This window comes from Vulpes vulpes, chromosome 7, assembly GCF_048418805.1.
Source record: "Vulpes vulpes isolate BD-2025 chromosome 7, VulVul3, whole genome shotgun sequence".
Taxonomy (NCBI): domain Eukaryota; kingdom Metazoa; phylum Chordata; class Mammalia; order Carnivora; family Canidae; genus Vulpes; species Vulpes vulpes.
The window spans coordinates 96,445,923-96,468,940 of record NC_132786.1 but is presented as its reverse complement, the minus strand read 5'-3'; the positions used below and the strand labels follow the sequence as shown (position 1 = coordinate 96,468,940).

Sequence of the window (23,018 nt, the reverse complement as noted above, 5' to 3'; positions counted from 1 at the left end):
GACACAATACTGTACTTTAAAAATGTTTTGCCATAATCATGAATTGTAAAAGTTTTAAAAATCTGTTAGATAAATATCAACAAACTTATCCAACTGCCTGTTTTTCTACTTTTGCATAATAAAGGGTTCTACCAAGACTGTCAACAGTAATCAACTTATAAAAGTATTAAATTTTAAAACAGCATTTTTATTTCTCTTTTTCTTTCTCTCAGGAAAAAAAAAAAAAAAGACCTGCTCTCTTTAGCTGTTAATTCTATTCCTGTAAACAGAGTAACTCTGAGGAATTTCTACGTGCTTTCTATCTAATCTGCAGTCCTCACTGAACTTCCAACAAGAACAAGAACAATGGTGTACACACAGTTCCTACATTCATACCAGTTTCTACCGCCCCCCCCCCTTTTGTGTGTGTGTTGAACTCTAGCCAAACACTAAATTACTTTGGGAAGTAAGGTAGAAGAGAAAAAAAGCCCAAAGATGGCATTTGGCCTCAATTTTATAAGCATATTCAATCTTAATTTAGACAAAGAGAAAAAAAGTTTTTTAGCGTGAGAATCCTGAGAACTGGAAAGAAGTCTGTTTTTCAGACAAGTCTGTCTTTGTAAGTTTGCAGGTGACTGTACTCCTGTTTCGATGCAGGTGGGGCTGTTGATCAAGTGAGTATGTGTATGCGTGTGTCTATAAATCCACACCCATTTTTAACCAGAAATATCCAGAATATACTTCCAGCGAGAACACTTGCTAGTTCAGGTAAGCAAGCAAAATTTCCAGATCATTTAATCTTCAGTCAATTTCAGCTGCATTTAAATGATCAATTTGTCACTATTCCCAAGAGCCGTCTTCAGTAAGGAGTGGGTGAAATTATATTATTCTTCTTTTAATAAACTGGATTTCCTCTGCTAGCTTCATACTTTTATTCTCTACTTATATTAATAATAGCAAAATAAGCTGACATTCACTAAAAGTGATCCCTTTAAAAGTTATGGTACAAGTAACAACTGTTCCTGTTTTTTAATTGTCTTATTTTAAAATAGAGATTTTTTTAAAAATATCTAAGTAAATGAGTTATGTTAAAATACTTCTGAAAAGTAAAATACTGATGGCAGAAAATGCCAACTAGCTAATGTCTGTAACACCTAGTTGTAGACATTGGTTTATTTGCCTCCTGAGTATGCGGTAAGCTCATCCAGGGCTATAACCCTGTTATATTCATCTGTGTCCCCCAAGTAGCTTAACTCATACATTTGTATTTAAGGACTCTTAGCAGTTACCATTCTATTTTACCAACAAAAGTATTGTTCATCCAAAAATATTAACATAAGTTGATTTGCTTGGCCATAGAGTATATTTGATATCTTTTTTAAAATGCATCAGTAAAATGGAAAACCAATACTGTGATTTTGTTTTAAGTAGAACAGTGTTTCACAATAATATAACCTAACTTCGAATTTGAAAAAAAATTGGTTCCCACTCAACTCTAAATTTGGCAGTTTTAAGATATGAAAATGGTGAAGTTTTATTTTCTCTTTTGATACAGATTTCACCTACTTAGCTCTGATACTACCAGAGAGAACCTTTTCTAATGCTTCCTCCAATTTTTTTTTTTTTTTAGATTTTTATTTATTTAGTCAGGAGAGACAGAGAGAGGCAGAGACAGAGGCAGAGGGAGAAGCAGGCTCCATTGCAAGGAGCCGGACATGGGACTCGATCCCTAGTCTCCAGGATCACACCCTGGGCGGAAGGCAGGGCTAAATCGCTGAGCCACCCCGGCTGCCCCAAACTTTTTTTTAATTTAAATTCAATTAATTAACATACAGTGTATTATTAGTTTCAGAGGTAGAGTTTAGTGATTCATCAGTTGCATATAACACCCAGTGCTCATTCCATCAAGGACCCTCCTTAATACCCAATTACCTCATCCCCTGACCCACCTCCCCTCCAACAACCTTCAGTTTGTTTCCTATAGTTAAGAAAGTCTTATGGTTTGTCTCCCTGTCTGATTTCATCTTATTTTTCCCCTCCCTTTCCCTATGATCGTGTTTCATTTCTTAAATTTCCACATATGAGTGAAATCATATGATAATCTTTCTCTGAATGACTTTTTTTTGCTTAGCATAGTACCCTCTGGCTCCATCCACATCATTGCAAATGGTGACACTTCACTTTGATGGCTGAGTAATATTCCATTGTGTGTGTGTGTATGTGTGTGTGTGTGTGTGTGTATGTATGTGTATACCACATCTTCTTTATCCATTCATCTGTTGATGGACATCTGGGCTCTTCCCATAGTTTGGCTATTGTGGACATTGTAGCTATCAACACTGAGGTGCAGGTGCTCCTTTGGATTGCTGTGTTTGTATCCTATGGGTAAATACCTATAGTGCAATTGCTGGATCATAGGATAGCTCTATTTTCAATTTTTTTCTTCTATTTCCAACTTTTTGAGGAACCTCCATACTGTTTATCAGAGTGGCTGTACCAGCTTGCATTGCCACTGCAGTGTAAGAGGAAAACTAACTTTTTCTTAACTCTTCTTTGCATACAAAACTTCTAGAAGAATATTAAGACAATTTGGACCTTTTATCCCCAAGAGAATGAAAAGGAGCACATAAAATTTTACATATAATTTTAGGCCTTTTTGAGCTTCCTGTAGCTCTAGCATAGACCATCTATAAGCTCACTGGATGCAGGAAAGATTCTGCCTTAGATGGTTGCTTCCCTTTCTTCACTGCAACTTTGACAAAGAGCCTGCCCTCTCCCCACATTGGACTTTGTGCTCCATATTCATCGGTCCTTACTACTTATTAAATCTACCTTTTCTTTGTTTCAGTCTTTTTTTTTTTTTTATGATAGTCACAGAGAGAGAGAGAGAGAGAGAGAGAGAGAGAGAGAGGCAGAGACACAGGCAGAGGGAGAAGCAGGCTCCATGCACTGGGAGCCTGATGTGGGATTCAATCCTGCATCTCCAGGATCACGCCCTGGGCCAAAGGCAGGCGCTAAAACTGCTGCGCCACACAGGGATCCCCTGTTTCAGTCTTTAAGGTGCAAGATGACCAGTCCATAAGGTAAAGATAGCATTCTGAAATATTTTATGATACTGGTTATAGAAACTGGTTATAGAAATTAAGATCCTTATCAGGCACCATGGTTAATGTTTAACTGAGTCTTCCAATGCTGGGTGACAAAGAAATTTAAAAATGGGTCCACTGCAGGGGCACCCAGCTAGCTCAGTCAGAGGAGTGTGTGACTCTTGATCTCAGGCTTGAGTTCAAGCCCCATGTTGGGTGTATAGATAAATAAATAAAACTAAAAAAAAAAAAAAAAAAAAAAAAATGGTTCCACTGCAGATTAGGGAAGGAAGTAATTTAATTAGAGTCACCCAGAGTGGCAACCATATTTAATCTGGATAGGTTCTAAAGGAATACACTGTTGGCAAGGGGAAGATACCAGAGTGAAAGGGATGACTTTTTTGTAATTTAAATTCAATTTGCCAACATATAGTATAACACCCAGTGTTCATCCCATCAAGTGCCCTCCTCAGTGCGAAAGGGATGATTTTAAAGAAGGGCAGGGTTCTAAATTGAATAGCAAAAGGCTGAGTAACTGATGGAAGGATGAGAAAGGTAAGTGACTACAAAGCAACTCAAAAACAAGAATCCTCCCCATTATTTTCCCTCTGAATTTTATTTTAAGCAATGTTTGTTCATGCCTAATCTGATTATCTTGGTATAGGTTTAAAATGTGGTTTTAATTTATTATATCAAAAACAATCAAAAGGCAAAGAGTATTTTTGCATGCCAAAAGTCACCTTTGCATTGCACTTAACAGTTGCAAGGCCTTTAATAAGCATGGCCTTATTTGAGTTCCACTGTCTTGCCATGAGCACTAACATGCAGCCACAAGTAAACTTTTTGGTGCCCTGGTCCACTTCTTTTTCAAGTTCATTGTACTACTCCCAGGAAGCCCAGAATGTGGCTTTTCACCAAGTTGACTTTAATTGAGTTGATTGTATCTTTTAAATATTTTTGAAATAAAATGTGAATTAAAGCTCTAACTTGTTGTACCAGGTCAATGAACATAAGCAGAACCATCTGTCAGCATAGATTTGGTCTGACTTTTTGTCAGTATCTTTCAATAACAGTCTGAAATCATCTACTGGATTCTGAAAATTATTTTCTACTATCTAGCTTCCTGTGAGGAATTTCCAAGAAGCCACGATGTTACATACAGTCAGTTTTGGTCCTCTGCCTCTCCTTTATCAGAGTTCTTTCCAACTTTGCCATTGTGATCAACGAAAACAGAGAACTCCCCAGACACTCTCAAGAGGTACTAGAGGTACTAAAATTTCATTTTATTTCTAAATTATGTCATCTAGATTGTTTTAAAATACCTAGTCTCTTATCCACAGTCTGGTTAAAAAGAAAACTCAGTTAACTGGAATAATTTGCTATGTACCACCTTCAAATGGGAGAAAAAACGGTCAGAAAAGATCAGATGTTTTTAAAATATGAACCAAAAGAATTGAAAAACAGTAACAATTTGTATGATCTTTTATATAAATAGTGAAGAATTGATTTGGTTGCCTATAAATTTGTTAACCAGAATCATGGAAAATGATTGATAGATCATAATGATATTCTAAAAACAACTAAGATCTGTGAAAATCTGCTCCGATCCCCTGATCTGTATTTATTAAGGCCACAAAATACTGTAAGATGACTTTATAAAAGGATCTGCAGAAAACTATACTTTATCCAACCTTCTAAGAATTTCAGCTACTCAAGTATTTGTTATATTGACTCCAGTAAACAGCTGCAGTGATTTTAGACCTCCTAATCTAATTTTGTCATTGGCTACATGTTTAGAAAACATTTCTATTTTGTACTTACTGTTTTACCTTGACCTAAGAAACAAATACATGTATCTTTTCTGTTAAGAAATATTTTACAAAAGAGAATTATCAAAATTGATTTCTATATCTCCATTAAACAGAAATGGTAATAGAATCCTTTCTTTCTACAGAACCAATTAAAAACTAGCAGTATGACCATAAAACACTTGACCACTAGTTGGAGTGGTAACATCAATGGACAAGAGCATAATTTCAAATTCTAAAATACTGACTTTCCAAGTTCATGCATTCCTTACCAGATGTATTAAGCACCTGTCAATTATCCATCAATGTTCAGCCAAGTTAATTCTACTTCCATTTAACAATCACAGAAACTGTCTATTCAAAAAAGCAATACACTTTTGCAAAATAAATTCAAAGAGAGAAATACTTTGCTAAGTATAATTTATCAGACATCTTTCTTTATAAACACAAGAGTCATAAAACAATGAGTTCAGTAACTTTAAAAAACCAAAGACTAAATGATTTGCTACCCTTAAAGACTCTCCAGCACTGAGTTAAACAGCATGCTATAACACAAGGCACCAACATTCTGTGTATTCACTTTCAAACGTCCATCAACACTTTTTGGTGATCTTTATGAAAAATGTATACAAATTTTGCTATAAATTTTAAACAACTTGATGAGTCTGCTATTTCAGTTAAGAAATTAGGATTTAAAAAAAGATTTTATTTATTCATGAGAGACACAGAGAGAGGCAGAGACTTAGGCAGAGGGAGAAACAGGCTCCCTGCAGGGAGACCGATGTGGGACTTATCCCAGGAATCTGGGATCACGACCTGAGCCTTAGGCAGGTGCTCAACCACTGAGCAACCCAGGTGACCCAAGAAATTAGGACTTTAATGGAGAAAATTACTGACGTCAGATGGAAACTCCATTAGGAATTGCTTTACATTTGGTTAAGACTTTTGCCATCTAGCAGCATATTGGAAACAATTAAGAAAATGAAGCCCAGAATCAATGAGGATTAAAAGTAAGGGTGAAAGGGAAGTCTGAGTGCGGTGTACAGAATAGCAAATGGAGACCCGCAGAGGACAGCACCAAGCAGGTAAGTATGTTAGGAAGGAAAGGGAAAATTAATTGGAAAAAGATAATAAATAGTTTAAGAAAAAATAATGATACCCTCCCCATCCTAACTTCAGAAAATCAGAACTACCCAGCACCCAGCCCAATGCCCAGCATAAAGTAGGTACTCAAAAAATACATACTAGAGAATGAATAAAATCTCAGAAGACAGATAAGCATAACCAGAGCTGGAGATAGAATTATAGTAAAGAACAGAGACTCTGCAACACTTTCGGTTATTATGAGATAAAGTGTATAAAAAATAATGTGACATGGCTTTGCTGCATGAAGGCTAGAATGAAGAGCAGGGATTATATTGTTTTACATTGGTATACCCAGTGCTAAGTGAATAAGGCACGTGGCAGATGTTCCTTTAATGTTTGTGGAAGTAAGTTGAATAGGAGTAGAGAATAAAAATTCTTCCCACTGCTGAAGTTCTAGCAATGAATAATATTTGCAACGGAAGAAGGAACGTTGAGTAGAAGCACAGTCTCAGTGGCTGTTTCTAGAATATTCTCTGTTTTTAAGATTTATTTATTCATGAGAGACACAGAGAGAGAGAGAGCGAGAGAGAGAGAGAGGCAGAGACACAGGCAGAGGGAGAAACAGGCTCCCTGCAGGGACCCCGACATGGGACTCATTCTGGATCCCAGGTTCAGTCCCTGAGCCAAAAGCAGATGTTCAACCCCTGAGCCACCCAGGCATCCCTAGCATATTCTTATCTAAGGCAAAATATGATGTGAAGTTACTACATATGCTCAAGCAAAGTTGTAAAGAAAATCTTCTGGGATTATTACAGATATGAAGGATTTCTGCTGAGGTAGGGTACTAAACTAATACAACTTCCAATGTTAAGATTTTAAAATCAGGTAATAACAAACCAGCTGTATGGCTGCTAAGAGTGTAAAATAGTGCAGCCACTTAGAAAAATGGTCTGGTAGTTTCTCCAAAAAGTCAGTATAGAGTTGCCATTTGACTCAGCAATTCCCTTCTAGGTATATGCAAGGGAAATGAAAACACAGGTTCACACAAAACTTGCACACAAATTTTCATAGCAGCATTATTCATAAGAGCCAAAAAGCAAAAATACCAAACATCCATCAACTGATGAATGGATAAATAAAATGTGATATACCCACATAATGGTACAGTATTTGACCATATAAAGGAATGAAGTCTTAATATAAGCCACAATACAGATGAACCTTGAAAATATTCTATTAACTGAAACTGTCCTATCAAAGAAGACCACATCTGATGAGATGCCATTTATATGAAATACCCAGAAAAAGAAAATTAATAGAGACAGAAAGTTGATTAAGTGTTAGTTAGGGTTGGGGGAGATGGGGAGATCAGGAAGTGGCAGCTAAAGAGTTTGAGGTGATGCAAATGTTCTAAAATTGATGGTAATGCTGTTTGCACAGCTCTGTGAATATACACCAAAGCACACACACACACTTTCAGTGGATGAACTGTATTGATGTGTGACTATTTTAATAAAATCGTTGCCAAAAAACAAGGAAACAAAAGCAAACAAATAAGCAAAAATCATGCAATCATGTATGCCTTGCTTCATAATTCTGCTTCATAATTCCTGGCCATCTTTAAACCAGCATATCAAAACCAGAAACCATAGTCTGACAAAAATTGAAATAAACAGTTTGGGTCCAAACTAGTCTGCAACTATTTCTATTTTCAAATTAAGTCAGTATTTTTCATCTATAAACTCAAACATTTCCTGAAAATACTCTGCAGTATTTCTGAGTGTTTTGTGCATTCTTCTCAATGATTTTTATTCTTCGATCTCTAATACATACTCTCAACAACTTGTTTTACTTTTTTAAAGGCTAGTAGGATATTCAACTCATTATGTTCTTTTTCCCTCTCCTCCATGCTTTTGAATGCTTCTGAAACACTTTTGTTTTATTGTGTCTCTCAACCATGAAATCATCGCACTAGATTTTTTTTTCCATGTCAGAACTCAAAGCAAAATTAGGAATTCTTTTCATTATGTATTCTGATTTGAAAGGGTTGGCATCTCCTGGCACTCAAGTTACAAGGGCACTGTACAGTACAGTATAAATTATCCATGATATATTTATAAAATATGCAAAGATTAACTGTTATTTCCTCTGTACATTTTGAAAGTCAGACCTCTGCACTGTCTAAAGATGCTCTTTTCATCACCAGTAATCATAACAGCACTGATTGAACACCTACATGGGCCTTGAGATTTGAACTAGTCACAAAACCTCAGCACTATCATTTGAAGAACACCACCTCTTCATATCTAGTAGTTATGCACCCTCTATACCATATGTCAGACAACTGCTTGGTAGCTTAATTAACTATGTGCAGATAGATACCTGCTTATCACAATGTCCTTTCCAGAGCTTTTTTGTGGTGCTGGGTTAATGCATTCATTTCTCTATTCTTTTTTAGGATGGGGAGATGACATCACTTGGGTAAAGACTTGTGAAGAAGATCTTTCATACTCAAAACAGGTAAAACACCTCTCAGTTATTTTTGGTAGATGATATAGATAGCTTTTCATACTACCAGCTAAAAACTAGCCTGTACACTTTTAAAAGGGTTTGAGTATTTGTTCTGCTATTGCCTTCTATACAAATATCAATCATTACATTGTACATCTTAAAGTAATATGTCAACTACATCTCAGTAAAAGCTTGCTTGGTAATTAAGAAATCAATATGAAGATATATAGAGGTGTTGTTCACAAAAAATTATAATGACAACTGTTAGGCCAAACAGCATGCAATAGCAGATCACTATAGCAAGTTTAGTTAACATCAGCCAAGCAAGCGTCGGAATATAAGTTGCATAACAAAACAGTATCACTCATTAGGTATTATGCAAGCTTAAATTGAATGTAGTAAGATTTTAGAATAACAAATCTAGTAATTAAAATATTATTTATATGGAGACAAATCATAGAAGTATCTCCTATCTCCTGAAAGGTTGAAAAGGCATTTAACAGAATGCAAACTCCATTTTTAAATTTAAAAATAAACACTTTTATATTAATTTTTAATTTATCCTAACAAAGAAATATCTGTCTCAGCAAAAATGCCAACATCATGCTTACTGAAAACGAATTAAAATACCCTAGCAAAGTCTGGATAAGACAAGGATGTCTACGATCACCACAACCACTAACATTGTTCTGGAGATACTGACCAATGCAATTAGATGAGAAAATTTAGAAGTACAAAACGTGGAAAGGAGAAAGTGAAAATATCTTCACTTACAGATGATGACTATACAATATATGTAAAAATTCAAAATCAACTCCAAGTATTCAGAAGAATAAAGATTCAGTTAAATTAGATAAGGCCAAATTAATACATAGAAATCAAAAGCATTTGAAAAAAATAAAACAATAGCATTTATATGGAGAAAAAAAGTTGAAAAAAAACTTATACAATATTCCATTTAAAGTAGCAATAAAAAAATAAATAAATAAAAAATAAAGTAGCAATGAAAAGATAAAATATCCAAGATTAATCTGACAGGAAATCACAAAATCTATATGAACCTAAATGTACTACTGAGGAAAAAAATTTAAACCTAAGGTAAGATATACCATGTTCTTGAATAGGAGGACTCAACATTGTAAAAATGCCAATTCTCTGTACACTTGAAAAATTTTAAGACAACCACAATAAATTGGCACAAGAATTAAGAAAAATAATAATCTCAAAATTGAAATGGAAAAACAGTCATAGTTAAGAACTTTGTAAAGAATTCAGGGGGACTGAATTCCCCCTGAATATGAAACAGGGGGATATGAAACAATATGAAACATTTTACACAATTCTATCAAAATAATATGTTACTGATAAATGAATTGAACAAAATGGTACATATAGAAACAAAACTAATACTAAAGAAATTTTTTACACAATAAAGTAGCATCCAAAGTTAGGAATAGGAAAGATTTAGTATGTAAAATAATTATTGTAAGAAGGTGGTAGCCTTCAGGGGAAAATAAATATATTCAGATCATTTTATATGAAAACAAGTTACAAAGATTAATTATAAATGTTAAACCAATAAGGTATTAGAAGATATTATTGCAAAAAAAATTTTTTTAATGCTTGAAGTAGAGAAGGGTTGATATTAGGGTAAGTCATGAGGGGAACCTCTGATGAACCTTTGACACAAGTACACTTGCCTTGCCTTACCCCTACTTTGGATTTGAGTATGGTCAAAAGAAGAAAGAAAAGCCTAAAGAAATGACTAATACATTTTTATTACATTAATTTCGGCATAATCTGAATTATAAACTAAAGATAAAAAGACAAAAACCTAAACAAGACTACAGCACATATCACAATCATGAATTTCTCTAGAAAACATACTCATAAAAATTAATAAGAAAAAGGTTAACAAGTCAATAGGAAAAAAGGGGACCAAAAGATACAAAAGGAGGGGTGCTTGGGTGACTCAGTCAGTTGAGCATCTACTTTCTTGGTTTCAGCTGAGATCATGAACTCAGGGTGGTAAGATAAAGCCCCATGTGTCAGGCTCTGTGCTCAGTGCTGGAGTGTGCTTGAGATTCTCTCTCTATTTCTCTCTCACCTTCTTCCTCCCCTGATGTCCTTCCCCCCACTCATGCACCCTGTGTCTTAAAAAAAAAAAAAAAAAGAAACAAAAGGAAAAGAAATGAAGTAATCTAAACACGAGTAACATTGACTGTTTTTTACAGCTTTATTGAGATAAAACTGACATAATAACGTTATGCAGTTTTAGGCGTGCTCATCTTCACCCTTCAGCCATTCCCATTACCCCCTGGAAACGACCAATAAACTATTTCCATGAGTTAATATTTTGTGAGTTTTTTTGAGATTTCACATATAAGTGACATCATATAGTATTTATCTTCCTGACATCACTTAGCATAATATATTCAACGTTCCTCCATTTTGTCATAAGTGCATCAACAGAAACAGGTTTTTCCACATCTTGGCTATTATAAATAATGCTGCACTGAACATGGGAGTGCAGATATCTCTTTGAGATCCTGACTTCATTTCCGTCAAATATATTCCCAGAAGTAGAATTACTGAATCATGCAGTCACTGTTTTTTATAAGAAAGTAAGACTACATTAACTTCCTTCTTTTCACCTATTGGATCCAAAAGTTAACAGTTTGATGAGTTTTAGGGAGCACAGAGAAAATATCTCTCACATTACCAGAGAGAACATAAGTTGATATAGCCTCTATGGAAAGCATGGATACCAAAATTATAAATGTAGAGGCACCTTGACCCAGAAATTCCATTTCTGAAATTTTTTTTTACAAATATATATTTTTACAAATATACTCACCCATGTTCAAAGTCATATATATAAATAACATCACGTTCATTGAAGCCATATTTGTAAAGGTTTGGAAACAATCTAAACACAAAATATTGGAACCAATTTAAATATTTCTATTTTCGAAGGACTAATTAAAGAACACAGATATAATGTAGAATTATAGAAGCACAAAATAATTATATCCAAGACATACCATTATGTTAAGCAAAATGCAAATACGTGTCTATAGCATGCTAGTATTCATATTTTTAAGAAAGGAATATACAGGGGATCCCTGGGTGGCTCAGCAGTTTAGTGCCTGCCTTTGGCCCAGGGCGCGATCCTGGAGTCCTGGGATCGAGTCCCACGTCGGGCTCCTGGCATGGAGCCTGCTTCTCCCTCCTCCTGTGTCTCTGCCTCTCTCTTTCTCTCTCTATCATAAATAAATAAATAAATCTTAAAAAAAAGAATATACATACATACATATGCATTAAACATATACAATTTCTATCAATTAATTTCATATTAATATACATACTGCATTTTGTGACTTGACAACCTCTGGGAGGAAACATAAGAAATGTTAACACTTCTTACCTCTGGAAGGCAGGAATGAGAAGAATTTTTACCTTTTTCACTTTTGAATTTTAACCTATCTGAATTTGTAACCTATTTTTAATGTAGAATTTATTTTTTTTAATTTTTATTTATTTATGATAATCACAGAGAGAGAGAGAGAGGGGCAGAGACACAGGCAGAGACACAGGCAGAGGGAGAAGCAGGCTCCATGCACCGGGAGCCTGACGTGGGATTCGATCCCGGGTCTCCAGGATCGCGCCCTGGGCCAAAGGCAGGCGCCAAACCGCTGCGCCACCCAGGGATCCTTTAATGTAGAATTTTAAAGATAATTCACCAAACGATGCTGACAAGCAGCTAGACTTGTCAGGCTCTAGTTTTAGAGACTCTGAGAAGTTCAGTCACCAAAATCTTTTACTGATTCTCATAATCTCCTGGGCTAGTCCATGAGATTTTAGATGAGTGACCACCTGGTTTTATCTAGTCTGAGAGTGAATGGTTTTATATTTTAAAAATTCTTTTAGGGGATTGCTGGGTGGCTTAGCGGTTTAGCACCTGCCTTCAGCCCGGGGCATGATCCTGGGGACCCAGGATCAAGTCCCACATCCGGCTCCTAGCAGGGAGCCTGCTTCTCCCTCTGCCTGTGTCTCTGCCTCTCTCTGTGTCTCTAACATACAGGCTGTCTACCTCACAAAAATGCAACTGATCAGCATTATCAGATCAGATAAATAACAACTGAGGTCGAAACTCAAACATGTTTTGTGGCACCTAGTTGAAAAACACTAGGTGTTTTATTGATTTTTCTATGTTTTTTTAAATTTAATTTCAACTAATTAACGTATAGTCTATTATTAGTTTCCAAGGTAGAATTTAGTGATTCATCAGTCTTATATAACACCCAGTGCTCATTGCATCACTTGCCCTCCTTAATGTCCATCACCCAGTATTCGGGTATACTTTTGGTACAGTCCCCAGACTGTACTGACAGAGTTACGGCACGCTAAAATGAGAATGTAGGTTACATCATCATGAATTCACATTATAAAAACCAATTTTGCTTATATATTGGTCTAACATTTGCTTAGAATAAGAGGGGAGAATGATTTTATAAACATTTTAAATATTGTATCAGTAACCTTTTTTTTTTTGACAGATCCTTCTTAACAGTCAGAGCTGATATAACTGGAAGATATTCTAATAGACTGTATACATATGAACCTCAGGACTCACCAGCATGTAAGTATTCACAAATTGTCTTGAACAGTGGTAGGAGCTTTGTTTGACTGCTAGTAGGTCAGTGATGCCCTACATCTACCTAGTCCCACACACAGCGCTATTCACAAATGGGAATCACCAGAGTCAGTGGTGGAGGTAGTGTTTAAAAATGAAACACACACACACACACACAAAAATGAAACACACAGCTCCTATCACAATAAGAATTTCTGGGGCACCTCAAAATCTTTTGTTGTTGTTGTTGTTGTTGTTTTTAACAGAGATGTCTAATACTTTTTATGATCTCTAAATCTGGGACCACCAAGAATAGACTACATGTTAGAATTAAACTTTAAGGGAGCCAATCCATTCTTGTGATATTAAAGATCACATGTAATTTCCTCAAACTGATAATAATTAAAACTTTTTATCTTCTTGTAATGTTTATACGCAAGAAGATACAGTCTGTCTTTGGACTTGAATTTTTATAACATTCAGTATTGAGTATATGCAATCTGATCACTATACTTGTCAGATGCATCAATAATCATAGAAAATGATCTATTAGACAGACACTCCCTCAAAAATCTCTCTGATTTAATTGTTTAACATAAAGACAATTCATTATCAGCTCTGAATGGTCTAATCCCTAAATTTATGTGTATACCATTGGCAGACCCTTCTTTAATGTTGTGGATAAATCCTGATGTTTTCATAGTATTAATTTAAAGGGGCCAATTTCAGGACACCTGGGTGGCTCAAGTGGTTAAACATCTGCCTTTGGCTCAGGTCATGATCCCAGGGTCCTGGGATCTAGCCCCTCATTGAACCTGGCATCAAGCTCCCTGCTCAGCTCAGCAGGGAGCCTGCTTCTCCCTCTCCCCTGCTTGTGTTGCCTCTCTCTCTCAAATAAATAAAGCCTTTTTTTTAAAAAAAAAAAAAGGCTTTATTTATTTATTCATGAGAGACACAGACTGAGAGAGAGAGAGAGTCAGAGACATAGGCAGAGGGAGAAGCAGGCTCCATGCAGGGAGCCTGATGCAGGACTCAATCCCAGCTTCCCAATCACGACCTGAGCCGAAGGCAGGCGCCCAACCGCTGAGCCACCAGGTGTCCCTAAATAAAATCTTTTAAAAAATAAATAAATAAATCACGGGGCCAATTTCAGATGCAAGGTTAATAGATCATCACATTTAATAGTTTCTTCTAATGATAGAATATTATCTACTTTTATTTCAGTGATAGAAAACATGAAAAAAGCATTAAAACTTACTCAGAGTTATAAAGGATTACCTCTAAGAGGTCTAATATCATAAAGAAAACCTTCTGGTTAATTGACTAATATTAAATGTGCAAGTATATGGATTGTGTAATACTACCATTTAAATTATTAATAAGTTTGCAATATTCTTATGAAGGCAAATGTTTGACAATAAACGTCAAAATCTGAGAGGACAATGTAGTAGTTTGATTTCTGCCTGGGTTGGTAGCAAAGAAAGCCTGTCATGAGCTGAAGGCTGTGGCAGAGAAAGGAAGACCAAAGAAGAGGTGTCAGCACTGGTTACTTCTTTCTCATCTCTCATTCACTCCACCAAGTAATCCCATCTTACCTCTGCCTCTCCACTGTATCAAACCTGCTAGTATATGTCCTAAATGATCCACATGTTGCCAAAGCAAATAAAGACATCTCTGTCTGAATATTTGAACCTTTAGCAGTATTTTGCAGAATTAACCATTACTTCTTTTCTTATTCTAAAATACACAATTAGGAACTAATTACAATTAATTAAAATATATTTTTAAAACTGCACACTTGACTTAAATATTGGGTGGATATGTCCTACCTTTAATAATTTTAGGAAAAATGTAACTGCCCTTGGAATATTAAAAAATTTCTCCAGTTAACTAACAGGAGAGGATTATTTATATTCATTCTCAAATTATCAGATATCCGAACACTAACTCAATTCTTCACAGGTTTTGGAGGATCACTACCATGTCTTATATTGCTTTAAATAACACCAAGAAAAAAAAAAAAACACCAAGAATTTCTAATATTTTATGGGAAACAAATCCTCTATCAACTGGGAACAATTCTAATTACGAATGGAAATCTCAAAATCACCTGGGAGAAATTCTCAGAAGATAAAGAATTTCTGATAACCAGAAATTTTCCTAACCTATAGGACTTAACTGCATTTCACTTGAATTTGATATAAAAGTACACTTTTACATCATATAGATATCTGATTTATTTCAATGTCTCATGAGTTTCTTCAGATTTTATCTGATCCCTATTCCATTCATTTTAAGCAGGTTTTCTTCAATTAATCTATTTGGATACGAATAGTTGCAAGACCATCAGTACTAGATATCCATGGATCCTATTTGAGAAACAGTATCAAACATCCTACTTTTATCTTTATTAATCTTAGATCAAAGTGATCAAAGTCTGGAGTTCTTAAAAAATAAATGTTAAAATATCAAAGTGAAAAAAAACAAACAAACAAATAAATAAATAAATAAATAAATAAAATATCAAAGTGAACTGGCATTCTCTAATTTACAAATGGAACGTGAATGCTAAAGTAATATAGTTGATTCCACTATTTGATTAAAGAGTACAGAGGCAGAAAATGTGAGTGGTCATTTGCAGTAAACAAAGAAAAGATCAGTTGACAATTCAGTTGCTGTTTTAATAACTAAAAAGCAAAACAGAATATTCAGTTATTTTTCTTCAATTAGTGCAAAAATGTTACTAAATGATAAATCGGTTATTCTTTAACATATTCATAAACATAAATATTCCTTTGTATTTTAATATATACATTATTGTGCATAAAAAGTATAAATACACTATTATATATACATAATTATATGTATATGTATTTATAGTGCATTTATACACTTACATATACATATAATTACTTGATATATATATAATTATATATATACATATTAATTACTATAATACTAATTATATGTATATATATTACCGAGTAATTATATATACATATTAATTACTATAATAGTGTATTTATACACTATTTTATATATATATATATACACATATAATTACTTGATAAGTAGTTTAATTAGTGGGGCAAATTTAGTTTCCTTCTTTACCCTACTTTCACAATTAAACTCTATATCCTAGTTGATATTTCTATCTAATTTCTTCACCTTTTTAAAATTAGTGGTTTAGGGCAGCCCCAGTGGCTCAGCGGTTTAGCGCCGCCTTTGGCCCAGGGTGTGATCCTGGAGATCCGGGATCAAGTCCCATGTCGGGCTCCCTGCATGGAGTCTGCTTCTCCCTCTGCCTGTGTCTCTGCCTTTCTCTCTCTATGTCTCTCATGAATAAATAAATAAAATCTTTTTTTAAAAATTAGTGGTTTAGATTCCGTCATTTCTAACATTATCCCTAGCTTTGAAATACAGGACTATGCTTAGAATACATATATGTAAGTCTAACGTTTTTCCATTACCTTTAGCCTTGTAACCTCCAAAGTATTCTTTATTCCTTCTTTAACACATTAAATGTTAAGAATTACTAACATTGACTACCTGAAATAGTGTGTACAATTCTCTATGTATACGCATTTTTATAAGCAAGCTGAGCTCTGATTTGCATTTCAGTGATAAAACAGTAAAAAAAAAATACATATTCAAAAAGAGATTAGAATAAGGTTGTAAAGGACATCCAGTTAAATTTAAATTAGAAACAAACAATTTTTAGTACAAGTATGCAATACTTGTGCAATATATGGGATATATTATCGTAAAAATTTATTCATTATATATGTGAAATTCAAATTTAATTGGGTAACCTGTACTTTCATTTGCTAACACTGGCAACCGTAATTTAGAACTACTATACTAGACGCTCTCCTCCTCCTCCTTGTTTATCCCTTATTTTTGCCTAAAATGGTGACATTTTATATTTCAAATCGATTTCACAATTTCTTTTTTTTAATTTTTTTTAATTTCACAATTTCTAACTTCAAGAAAAAAACCTCAATTATTTTATCACATTTAAGCTCTTCCAATTATTCAAACATTTTTTTAAATTTTTATTTATGATAGTCACACAGAGAGAGAGAGGCAGAGACACAGGCAGAGGGAGAAGCAGGCTCCATGCACCGGGAGCCCGACATGGGATTCGAGCCCGGGTCTCCAGGATCGCGCCCTGGGCCAAAGGCAGGAGCCAAACTGCTGCGCCACCCAGGGATCCCTTATTCAAACATTTTATTTCTATTTTGTATCAGTGTTCAGTATTGTGGCTTGGAGGATGGTCTAGGTAAAAATAAGGTAATTTTGTTCTCATGGGGAATTCATATTCTAGTGGTAAGAAATGGATGGGAAATACCTCATGAAATGTTACAATGGGATGATGGGTGAGCAGAGAAGCAATGGCCCCACCCTCTAAGTAGAGCTGTCTGTCTTCACACAAGATGTAACACTCATGAACCATGAATGATACAAGCATGCGTTCTCCCATTATGGAAATCAGTCTGATTTGCTTGAGATTTTATAGTTCCATTCCTTAGAACATATTGCACTTAAAATGATGTAAACTACACAACCTGTACATCATAAACATCGTAGCCAAGACAGATAAGCATTTTTTTGCTGTTTTGAAAAACTGTTTCTTATGCAATGTCTTTTTTTTTCCTAATGGAAAGCCTTTGGGAGCATAAAGTCAAAGTCTCTGTCTCTCAGTCACACACACACACTAACACCCGCTCATAAAATAAAATGATCTCAATGTTGGGCAAGCATCCACAATAGGATGCCATTAAATGTGTAACTCCTCTGCTGTTTGCAGTGATTAACTTCATGAATACCAATTTGTGAACATCTTCTCATAGAAGATGAAACAAATACACTGCCCACAGCTTTGTAATCATGTCATTGGATGTTTGTTGAGTACTGACTACTGTAAATTCTGTAAGTCTACCATAGTATTTCCAGGATATGATGCTATTACATGTCACGTTGTGTCTCCCAAAACTCATAGGTCGATGTCCTAAACCCTCAGTTTGTCAGGATATGACCTGATTTAGATGAGGTCATGCTGGAATAGGATGGGCCTCTCAATCAGCATGACTGTCGTCTTTACAAAAAGTAAGTATCTGGACATAGAGATATGCACACAGAGAGAATATCACGTGCAAATTAAGCTCATGCAGCAGAAGCCAAAAGATACCAAAAGTTGTCAGTGAACTACCAAAAGCTAGGAGAGAGGTGTGGAAGATTCTCCTTCACAGTTTGCAAGAGCAACCAGCCTTGCCGACACCTTGACCTCTGACGTCTAGCCTCCAGTGAGAAAATACATGTCCGTGGTTTAAGCCACTCGATGTGTGGTACTTTGTCACAACAGCACTGCCAAACCAATTCAGGTGGGATCTCTCCTCTGCCCAAGTTGCAGGATTTCCAGGATCAGTAAGAAAACATCACAGCTTCTCATTGCGCACTTACAATGCTTAGCTAGAAAGAACAGAGGAAATCATTTTTTACAGTAACTTTCTTAGGCTCCATTTCTACCCCCCACCCTGAACACATTTCTGTCCAGTTGAATGTTATTTCAATACTCAAGACAGTTTATAAAATTGATTAAGCTAGTGAGGGGAAATACCCAAAACCCATGCTGTGGTTTCCATTCAAAAGCGAAAATCACACCCCAAGAAAGAGCTATGATTTTGGTATCTTCAGTTATGCTGAAAGCAGACATCAACAAAACCCTTCCTTTCCTATGCTAGGGCTGTGCTCAAGTCTGTTCAATGTCCTCAGTTTCTCACCCCAAATGTGAGATACTATTATCCTCATTTTACTTATGGTTTAGCTAGGCCCTGAAGATGTTCAATATCTTGGTTTAAAAAACACAGTCACGCAGCTCATTAGTGGAGCCAGTACTCAAACTCAATAAATTTGTCTCCAGGGTCAACACCCCAAACTCCCATATTATTCTGCTTGGGATTTGTAGGTTGTGAAAACATAGTATCTACTCAAAACTAACACTGCCACAACTGAAAGTATTCAGAGTATGTCCTTTATATAAAAAAAAAAAGGAGGGCAATACACACTATTTTCAACGAACATGTTATAGGAAAAATTGTAGGCAGTCTCGCCATTCCCAGCATCGAGGCTCCACCCTCAACAAACCAAAGGACAAGTGTCTGTCAGCTTTTGCTGACTCAGTAATACTCAACCTGAGAATCTTGGAGGCCAACAGAGGAAGAACAGGATAGTGTGATTCGAAAATCCCCAGCACACCCCTCAGGAAAAATCCCTGATCTAAATGACCTAGTATTCTTACTTCATCCACTGTACCCACAGGAAAATTTTACAGAGGATAGTTTACTTTGGCAGCATTCTTGACTTTTGTGCAGACCTCTTCTGGCATTACACATTGCCCTCGACATTTCCCACTACCCAGAACCCCTCCTTCCTGGACAGGCTTTGGGTAATAAAGCCTTACTTCAGCAACTTTTGCTCTTCTTAAGATATTTGTGATTAATATTTCCACTTGAGCTTCTGTGTTTAACAATGGAAGGCTGGAGATTTCAAAGCTCTGAAGGTTCCAGGTACTAACAAGTGGGCTTTCACCTACTTCTTAAAAATCACCTGTTCTATCTACCTGAAAAACCTGCATCTGTTATCATATTGATGTCACTTTCTTCCCATTGCATTAATCCTAAGGGACACTTAGTAATTTTATTTGCATTAATCATGTATCTTTAGTATCCTAAGAAAAGTGTCAGAGTAAAGCAATGTGCCTCAAAAGAGCAAGTTTAGTTTGATCTGCTTTTATATTTGTATTTTGCAAATATCCTGTATAAGTCATCCAATAATCATAGACAATCATGTCTATTGGTTCAGGCATGTTAATACCAATCTAAAATCTTCATAAAAATTCCTTGAAAATTTGTTTTAAAACTTTCAAATTCTAAAATATAGTAACTAATCATCTTTTCGTGTTTGTTTTGTGGTAACGTCTTCACAAAGGACAATTGCAGAGACAAGCCCTATAGGGGAATGCTTTATGTGACTCGAAATTCTGAAATCCTCAAATTTTTGTCGTCTGGAAGTCTTCTTTAAAAACAATGGCAGGGGTGCCTGGGTGACTCAGTTTGTTAAGCATTTACCTTCAGCTCAGGTCATGGTCTCAATGTCCTGGGACTGAGCCTTGCATAAGGCTCTCTCGGTTCAGTGGGAAGTCTGCTTTTCCCTCTCCCTACTCATGCTCTTTCTCTCTCAAATAAATAAATAAAATCTTTAAAAAAAAAAAAGGCAATGGCAGCTCCTTCAAGAACAATGCTCCACTACAAACTACAAATTCATTTTTCAGATTCTGTAAGTTTATTGCTAAGTAGCAAGAGCAAGTATTTCAGGGAGAACACTAAGGTCAAGTATCCGCTAAATGTCTTATCAGCTAAAATGAGGACTTAAGGTAATTTAAAATGACAAACCACTGTGAGTAAAGTGTCCTTTTGCATTTTCATTCTTTCCACCAGTGAAGATTTCTCCCCGCTAATGTGGACAGTCAGATCTGTTGTCATAATTGCAAAACTGGGGGGATTTATTATTTTATTTCATTTCTTGCATCAGACCATTAATATGAAGAATTCACAAATGCACCCACCTCCCCAAAGCTGATGGGGTTTTTTTTAGCCTCCTTTTAAGCCAGTTACTGTAAAAAGATTTCTCTAAAAGAACCTGAAAGTGATCTTTACAGGTTGTGAAAATGTACACACCCTTTTGTAATTTTATCAGGGAATCGTAGCATGGGGCAGCTCAAACAAAGCAGGGCTCTTTAGCGTCAGCTGCCTTCACTTAGGCACATGAGGAACAGGATACCAGCCCATATCCGTCTCCTTCCAGGTGGGTGTTGGCTCACTGTAAGCAGATGGTGGGTTTATGATTCTAATGTATTACATATTTCTCAATAGACAAATATTTGCACTGGACCAGAATAAATAAGAAAAACATTCGTCAGCTTAGTTTCAAAGACTATCTGAAGTTTTAGGACACCTCAGCACTTAAACTGGTGTAGGAAGTGGCTGAATGTGCCATGAGTCCTTTCTTTCCTTTCTCTTGGTTTAAATCCTGGCCTAACCAATAAGGGAAAACAGAAAGCAGAAAGGTATTGAGATATATTTGGATTTCTCCCATTTGGAGAGCTCTTTGAAATATACAGTAAAAGCATACTTTAGCTCTAATAAAAGGACATTAGTCAACTTCCCAAAGAGTGTGACCAGTCTAATTTTCTTTGTCTAATGAGTATGTTGTTTCATGAGATGCCTGGGTGGGCTCACCGATTGAGCGTCTGCCTTCAGCCCAGGGCATGATCCTGGAGTCCCGGGATAGAGTCCCACATTGGGCTCCCTGCATGGAGCCTGCTTCTCCCTCTGCCTGTGTCTCTGCCTCTCTCTGTGTGTGTCTCTCATGAATAAATAAGTAAAATCTTAAAAAAAAAAATGTTTTTTTCTTTCCACAGTATGACATGGTCATATTTTATCTTAAATGTGAATGCACTGATGAAGGAATGAGTAAGTGTTCAACAAGTTTAACAGATTATTAGTCTCACATTATGCCTTTACAACACAAGAATGCGTACCTGTCACTTCCATGTGGGCCTGGCTTTTTTGCTTTTGTTTTTCATTACTTATTGAAAAGGTTTTTAATTTGGCTTCCCTGCTGAGCTAGAAAGAGCTGTCCCACTGTAGGGGGAATGAGACAGATGGATTTCAATAGGATGATGACATTATGGAAAACAAATAATCTCCAAAGCAACAACACAAGAAAAGCAAGAGTCAGCCATTGGAATAAAAATTAATTTCACAAATGCAGTAAATTTCAAGTCCTCTCAAATGTGGTATTTTGACTTTTGAAAATGAGTAACAGTGGGAAAGTTTATTTAAATGTATACTCCTCCAAAAAGCAAAATAATTTGGCCCATAAAACCTATCCAACATGACTAGAAAATTAGATTTAAGAAGGAAGATAATTTGATTCATCTGAATTTCTCTACAAGGAAAAAGCAATCGAAGTGAGATACAATTTCCAAGTGGCTTCTTGCATTTCCCTTCAGAAAGAAGGTTCAGAGGAATGCAGTAATTGGATCTTCCAATCGTCCAAATGTGGCCTGAAATGGCTACTACTAGAACCAAAAATCTCAGCATTCACTGGGAGAAGGCGATGTGGTGAGAGGCTGAGGAAGGTGGAAGAAAAGAGAAAGTCAAGGATGGGTATCTGGGAAAGACTCTGAAAATACTAGGAGAGAGAAACACTCACATTTCCCCCACCCTCCTCTCATTCTCTCTCTCTATTTGCTACAATTTTGAGAGAATTAAGGAGAAAAGAGAATTTAAAATTTGAGGCTATCAGTTATTACATGAATCTCTATTAATGTTTTTTAAGAAGTGCAAGTAAGAATGGAAATCATTTTTAATTACTTTTGTGGGATGAAGCCTTTTAAGACCTGGGAGTTATTTTATTAGAATAATTACTGTGATCAAATATTCTGCTTAATTATGATTCATAATCTATGAGCTATTACGTTTAAAGCATAGATATTAGGGCACCTGGTGACTCAGTTAAGCATCTGAGTCTTGGTTTTGGTTCAGGTCATGATCTCAGGGTCTGGGGATGGAGCCCTGAATGGGGTGGAATGGGGTAGGGGGGTTGTGTCAGTACGGAGTCTGTTTTAAATTCTCTCTGCCCCTCCCTGCACTTCCCTCTACCCTGACCCTCTCATGTGCTCACGCACTCTCTCTTGCTAAAATAAATATATTTTTTTAAAAAATAAAGCATAGATATTAGAACTTACCTGTCTTAAGTAAGTAAAAAATATATATATTCTTTGGTTATTGAAAGCCCTCTAGTATCTCAGATTTCCATTATGCCTAAATAAATGGGCAGTTCTCT

General features: G+C 35.8%; 1 long non-coding RNA gene across 2 annotated transcripts; it reads left to right on the top strand.

Annotated features, from left to right (window-relative positions):
- Positions 1 to 606: 606 nt before the first annotated feature.
- LOC112915743 (uncharacterized) lies at positions 607 to 21,569 on the top strand. 2 transcript variants are annotated; one of them, XR_003234157.2, is made up of 5 exons: positions 607 to 747; positions 4,185 to 4,332; positions 8,418 to 8,479; positions 13,030 to 13,112; positions 18,109 to 21,569. It is a non-coding gene; the product is annotated as an uncharacterized lncRNA (long non-coding RNA). The 2 variants fall into 2 exon arrangements; XR_012002695.1 differs by having other exon boundaries at positions 659 to 747; positions 17,175 to 20,380.
- Positions 21,570 to 23,018: the final 1,449 nt, after the last annotated feature.